This window comes from Rhinopithecus bieti, unplaced genomic scaffold (genome assembly GCF_001698545.2).
Source record: "Rhinopithecus bieti isolate Rb0 unplaced genomic scaffold, ASM169854v2 scaffold_44159, whole genome shotgun sequence".
NCBI lineage: Eukaryota > Metazoa > Chordata > Mammalia > Primates > Cercopithecidae > Rhinopithecus > Rhinopithecus bieti.
In genome coordinates, this window is record NW_016818573.1 from 144409 (window position 1) to 151499 (window position 7091).

The 7091-nt window shown below is 47.8% G+C and overlaps 1 protein-coding gene across 17 annotated transcripts in view; it reads right to left on the minus strand.

Annotated features, from left to right (window-relative positions):
* The window catches only part of LOC108518631 (uncharacterized), a 53220-nt gene that overhangs the window by 31978 nt on the left and 14151 nt on the right, over positions 1–7091 (minus strand). For 16 of the 17 annotated variants that reach the window (XR_001882420.1, XR_001882430.1, XR_001882423.1 and 13 more), the window contains exon 3: positions 6344–6469. The gene's annotated coding sequence lies outside the window, so the exon portion shown is untranslated. Of the gene's footprint in view, positions 1–2115; positions 2261–6343; positions 6470–7091 lie in introns of all 17 variants that reach the window. The other variant, XR_001882426.1, reaches the window with a different exon arrangement.

Below are 7091 nucleotides of genomic sequence, written 5' to 3' on the forward strand. Positions count from 1 at the left end.
AGGGCCGGGGCGGGAGCGGCGATCCGAGGCCGCATCAGCAGCGCCCCCTCCTGGAACGCCGGGAGCGCCGCGCGCTCGGGTGCCGCTCTCCTTCCAGCCTGGCGCGCCGCTGACCCCTATCGGACAACGCTTTGACCGTTGGCTAAAGCAAGTACCAGACGTCAGCTCCTCCAGGTGGCAAGCACGCCTGGCCAAGCCTCAGTTTCCACATCTCTCAAATGGGCGCGATGGCAACACCAGCTACCCTTGCACACCTCAGAGGGTGACCAGGAACAAATGAAGGAAGAGCCGCTGTTTCTCCCTGGGCCGGCCTCACTGCTTAGGCCCGCCTCGCTGCTTAGGCCCTAGCAAAATCCAGGTCGCCTCCCTGAGGTCATCTTTCTCCCCCTTGTCTGAACTAGGAGCACAGTTATAAAACCACAGTCATGTTGTTCTGAGTGGTGTCTCTCTTCTAGTAGCTTCAATAACTACACAAATGTATTTAGCATGATTTTCAAAACATTTTTTCTTATAAGCATGTATCATAATTTAAATTAGTTTTCTGGCAATTAGCCATTCACTGTCTAAATCCCCCACCACACTGTGAGTCCTGGGGATGCAGGGACCTCCCTGCCACTGTCACTGTTATGTCTCCAGAATCTTCCTAGCATAGTGCCTCCCACACAGTAGGTGCTCAATAAATCACTGTTGGAAAAATACATGGATGAAGCCTAGGAGCTGGAGGCTAGCCAGAAACAGAAAGGACAAAGTCAGACATGGGAGGAAACCCTATTTCCAGAATGGTAACTCAAGTTAATATTAAAAATGAGGCCAAAGGCTGGGTGCGGTGGTTCATTTCTGTAATCCTAGCACTTTGTGAGGCCGACGTGGGTGAATCACTTGAGGCCAGGAGTTCGAGACCAGTGGGGCCAACATGGTAAAACCCTGTCTCTACTAAAAATAGAAAAAATTAACTGGGCGTGGTGGTGTGCATCTGTAATCCCAGCTATTGAGGAGACTGAGGCATGAGAATCTCTTCATGCCTCCCTTCACGGGAGGCAGAGGTTGCAGTGAGCCGAGATTGCACCACTGCACTCCTGCCTGGTGACAGAGTGAGACTCTGTGTCAAAAAATAAAAATAAAAAAGGCCAGACACAGTGACTCATGCCTGTAATACTAGCACTGGAGGAAGCCAAGGTAGGAGGATCACTTGAACCCAGGAATTCAAGACCAGCCTGGGCAACAAGGTGAAACCACATCTCTGCAAAAAATACAAAAATTAGCCAGGCACTGTGGCACATGTCTGTAGTCTCAGCTATTTGGGAGGCTGAGGTGGGAGGATTGTTTGAGCCCAGGAGGTGGAAGCCGCAGTGAACCATGATCACACCACTGCACTCCAGCCTGGGCGACAGAGTGAGATCCTGTCTCTAAATAATAATAATAATTAATAAAATAAAATAAAAATGAAAGGCCAGGCACAGTGGTGAGTGCCTATAATCCCAGCTACTCAGGAGACTGAGGTTGGAGGCTCACTTGAGCCCAGGTGTTCTAATCCAGCTTGGGGAATGTAGGGAGACACCATCTCTATTTTAAAAAGAAAAAAGAAAGAAAAGGTGGGGATGATGAAAAAGGTTTTTAAATAGAAAGAGGTGGTGGTTGCACAACATTGTGAATGCATCAAATGTCACTGAATTTTACGCTATAAAATGATTAATTATATGTTATATGCATTTCACCTCAATTAAAAAAATGAAAGGGCAGAATTGTAATACAATCATTATGATCCTTCCTGATTTAGACACTGCAAATACTTGAAGTCAACATAAAGAGAATAACTTTTATAGAGTGTTCTACAGTTGACATAAATGTTTTCATATAAATGATTTCATTTGTCCCTCCCAACAAGCCCATGAACTTGTAGACGAGGAAAACAGGATTGCAGATCAGTGGCTTCCTTCCAACAGGTAGGGCACACTCCCACTGGGGGGCTCTGCCCTTGAGGCTCCCCGCTATGAAAAGATTTCCTCCAAACCACAGCTTCCCCCTGCCCTCTTGCTGGGCTCTGCTTCAACAGTCACCAGAAGGGCCTTCCTCAAAGAGCGGCCCTCCTCCCCACCGTCATTCTCTCTCCCTTACCCGGCTTGAGTTTTTCTTTAAAATTCTTCGGACATATTATATTGACATTATTTCTTTTTGTCTCCTTCCATAATGTTAGCACCAAGAGAACAGGGCTATTTGTGAGTTTTGTTCTCTGTTATAATCCTGACATCTGGAATGGTACCTGACAAATAATAGGTGGTTAATAAATATTGTTAAATGAATGCATTTGTTAATTGGCCAGATCTTTTGAGGAGCCAAGGCTTTTTAGGTCACATCACAAAAACGAAATCACAATGTGATGGAGATAAAATACTAGTTGTGAGAGGCCTGTAATGAAGCGCTACCCAGTTCACTGATTATTCCCTGTGTGTGCTCCTCTTATCCCCCAGGGAGGCACCTGTCTGTTGTATCCCTGGCTCCCAGCAAGGTGCTAGACACCTAGTATTAGGCACTGGTCTGCATCAGTAAGAAACAATGGATTCTGAGCAACACAGACAAGAACAGAACTGGCCACAATGCACGTCCCAGTCCCACCCGAGGTGTGCACATGGCAGGGAATGGGGAGTCTCTGAGGACCAGAAGGAGGAAGGAGGATATGCAGGACAGGGGTCAGAGTCCAGGGAGCAGCAGAGCATGGCCCTGTGAGCCCCACGTGATCTGTGTAGAAATGGCTACCAAGACCAAGCTGATCTGCCATGCAAACCTTGCACAATTACTTCTTGTTCCCAGGGGAGAGCTTGCAGGGCTAGCCTCTCATGAGTGGGGTTGGTGTGGTCTGACAGGATGGATGACCCCTGTGCTATGGACAGTGAGCCTCTGAGAGGCAGTGACCACTCCATAATACTGTCCAGTGGCCTCTGAGAAATTCCTGGCCAGCAGTGGCCGCCTTCCTCCAGTTCCTGAGCCAGGCAGCCAGGTGTGATGGAAAGTTGTCAGGTATAACTCAAAGAACATAGATTAAGAGTCTAGAGGCTGAGCACAGTGGCTCACACCCGTAACCCCAGCACTTTGGGAGGCCAAGGCAGGTGGATCACCTGAGGTCAGGAGTTTGAGATCAGTCCGGACAACATGGCGAAACCCCATCTCTACTAAAAATACAAAAATTAGCCGGGCATGGTGGCAGACACCTGTATTCCCAGTTACATGGGAGGCTGAGGCAGGAGAATTGCTTGAACCCGGGAGGCAGAGGTTGCAGTGAGCTGAGATCAAGCCACTGCACTCCAGCCTGGGCGACAGAGCGAGACTCTGGCTCAAAAAAAAAAAAAAAAAAAAAGAAAAGAAAAGCAAAAAGAAAAAGAGTTGACTCCTGTGCTTTGCTGGCAGCTCTGCTTCCTGCATCTGTTTGAACCTATATCTCTAAGGGCAGTTTACAGATTGCAAACAAAAACTCACACAAGCCTGAAATGTGGTCATTTGTCCAACCTGACCATGGACATAGGGGATTATTGTTATACTTTAAATGGAACAAAATATTTAATACAGATAATACCTGTTTGCCAGTGTGGGCCTCACATTTGAACGTTATGGTACAGAAATATGTTTTCATCCTTAATAAATCATAAAAGTTTATTAAAATGTTCTTTTATTTTTTTTTTGAGACCGAATTTCACTCTTGTCACCCAGGCTGGAGTGCAAAGGTAGAATCTTGGCTCACTGCAACCTCCACTTCCCGAGTTCAAGTGATTCTCCTGCCTCAGGCACCTGCCACCATGCCTGGCTAATTTTTGTATTTTTAGTAGAGATGGGATCTCACCATGTTGGCCAGGCTAGTCTTGAAAAAATGTTCTGAAAGTGAAGTTTCCTTCCCTCCTTCCCTCCCCTCCTCCTCCCTTCTTTCTTCCTTTCCTTCCTTTCCTTCCTTTCCTTCTTTCCTTTCTTTCCTTTCTTTCCTTTCTTTCCTTTCTTTCCTTTCTTTCCTTTCTTTCCTTTCTTTCCTTTTTCTTTCCTTTCTTTCTTTCTTTCTTTCTTTCTTTCTTTCTTTCTTTCTCTCTTTCTCCCTCTCTCTCTCTCTTTCTTTCTTTTTCATGGTCTCGCTCTGTCACCCAGGCTGGAGTGTAGTGGCACAATCTCGGCTCCCTGCAACCTCCACCTCCCGGGCTCAAGTGATCTTCCCACACCAGTTTCCCCAGTAGCTGGGACTACAGGTGTGGGCCACCAGGACCCTCTAATTTTTGTATCTTTTGTAGAGACGGGGTTTCGCCATTTGCCTCGGCTGCTCTCAAACTCCTGGACTCGAGCAATCTGCCCACCTCGGTGTCCTAAAGTGCTGGGATTATAGGTGTGAGCCACTGCACGCAGACTCTGCAACTGAATTTCTTTCTTTTTTTTTTTTTTTTTTGAGACAGAGTCTCGCTCCAGGCTGGAGTGCAGTGGTGCGATCTTGGCTCACTGCAAGCTTGGCCTGCCGGGTTCATGCCATTCTCCTGCCTCAGCCTCCCGAGTAGCTGGGACTACAGGCGCCCACCACAACGCCCCGCTAATTTTTTGTATTTTTAGTAGAGACGGAGTTTCACTGTGCTAGCCAGGATGGTCTCGATTCCCTGACCTCGTGATCCGCCCGCCTCGGCCTCCCAAAGTGCAGGGATTACAGGCATGAGCCACTGCACCTGGCCTGAAACTGAATTTCTGTAGAAAACTCCAAGCTTTGTAAACTGTGGTCCACGCCCCCATAAACATGCACAGGTGTGCGCCCGCGTGCGCGTGCACACACACACACACACACAAATCTTCCCCCAAAGCTTCCTTATCATATGTCCAAAGTACACAGCTCGAAATTCAAGCAAATTATTTATTACAAAACAAATTTTTTAAAAATCACAACGTGATTTGCATACTGGCAATAGGCTGTTACTTGCCATTTGCCAGGGTATGATTTGTATTTTGTTTTAATTTATGCTGGTTTCAGGAACTATGGCCATTTGCTTTTTTCCTGCACTAACTGTGCAGAACCCTCCTCCCTGTGGGAACTCAAGCATGGGTGGGCATTTAGTTTTTCTCAATTCCCACAGCATGTTTTTATCTTATATTGCCTAAAATTCAGAAAAGGTATTTAGCCATCAGTGGAGGCCTGGGCTTGGCAGGCATTAAATGCACAAACACAGCCTGGCGTCAGAGCCAAGCTGAGTGGCACACCTCGTGACAGAACAGCAGAAAAGCAGACCCAGATGCCTGCAGAGGTGTCAGGGACCCAGGCAGTGGGGCATGGCCAACGGGGGGGCACAGGCCCCAGTTGAAGGAAACAGAGAGAGGCAACTCCAGTTCCTATATGGGCCCAGTGTGGCCAGATCTTCTCATTTTCCAAGAAAAGCCAGAAACACACTTTTTAATGTGAATCTCTGCATTTTAAAAAGGCACCAATTAATTCTAAACATGGTGTTAAAATATTCTTTGGGGCAAGCACAACACGTCTATGGCTGATGTGGCATCAAAGCCACCTGACTGTGAGCTCTCCAGAGCAGAAGATGGTTCCAGCAGGCTTCTGGACTGTTCATTCATTCACTGCTAACTAGGGTGGTCACTTCACCTCCCAGTCACATGGCACTGAAGACCCAGCCAGCTGGTAGAGCTACCACATAGGTCCAAACCCTCCTCACACCACCACTTACTACCAACACATACTAGCTATGTCATTTCGATTGACCACTCTGATGGGCTTCAGTGCCACCGCAGATAGTAATACAACCCTGCTTATAGGGCGGTTGTGGGATTAAGTGAGATAATACGGGCAACATGCCTAACGCAGAGTAAACATTTCACATCAACTACTGCTATCCATGCCCCTGGCGCCTCCTTCCTCACTATCCATTCACATTAATCAGCCAATTCTGTTAAATCGGACTTTTAATACTCTCTCAAGTCTTGTTTTTATTCCTCCTCTCTCTGCTGTAATTCATAACCTCATCCTCTCTACCTTGAACTATTTATTTATTTGTGTGTGTGTGTGTGTGTGTGTGTGTGTGTGTGTGTGTTTGAGACAGGGTCTTGCTCTGTCACCCAGGCTGGAGTGCAGTGGTGCGATCAAGGCTCACTACAGCCTCAACCTCCCAGGCTCAAGTGATCCTCCCACCTCAGCCTCCTGAGTAGCTGGAACTACTGGCATATGCCACCATGCCCAGCTAATTTTGTTTATTTTTGTAGAGATGGGATCTCACTCTGTTGCTCAGGCTAGTCTGGAACTCCTGGACTCAAGCAATCCTCCTGCCTCGGCCTTTCAAAGTGTTGGGATTTCAGGCTTGAGCCACCTTGCCAGGCCTGAACTACTTACCATAATGATCTAGTAATCGTATCTCCACTTTACTGAGTGCCCGCACATCATGGCCTGGTGACTCCATCTCTGAGCCAGACTTCTCTATGTGAAGTACAGATCTGATGGCATCATCTTCCCTGTCACCTACAGAACAGAGTCACAAATCCTTAATCCTGCCTTTGAGGCTCCCTCCCAAGTCTAGCACTAGCATATCCTGCTAGTTTCTTTTCTCTCTGCTCTGGGCCGGGCGTGGTGGCTAACGCCTGTAATGCAAACACTTTGGGAGGCTGAGGCTCAGGTGGATCACCTGAGGTCAGGAGTTTGAGACGAGCCTGGCCAACATGGTGAAACCCTGTCTCCACTAAAAATACAAAAATTAGCCAGGTATGGTGGCACATGCCTGTAATCCCAGCAACTTGGGAGGCAGAGGCAGGAGAATTGCTTGAACCCCGGAGACAGAGGCTGCAATAAGCCGAGATTGTGCCACTACATTCCAGCCTGGGTGACAGAGTGAGACCCTGTCTCAAAAAGAAAAAAAAAGGCCGGGCGCGGTGGCTCAAGCCTGTAATCCCAGCACTTTGGGAGGCCGAGACGGGCGGATCACGAGGTCGGGAGATCGAGACCATCCTGGCTAACACTGTGAAACCCTGTCTCTACTAAAAAATACAAAAAACTAGCCGGGCGAGGTGGCGGGCGCCTGTAGTCCCAGCTACTAGGAAGGCTGAGGCAGGAGAATGGCATAAACCCAGGAGGCGGAGCTTGGTTT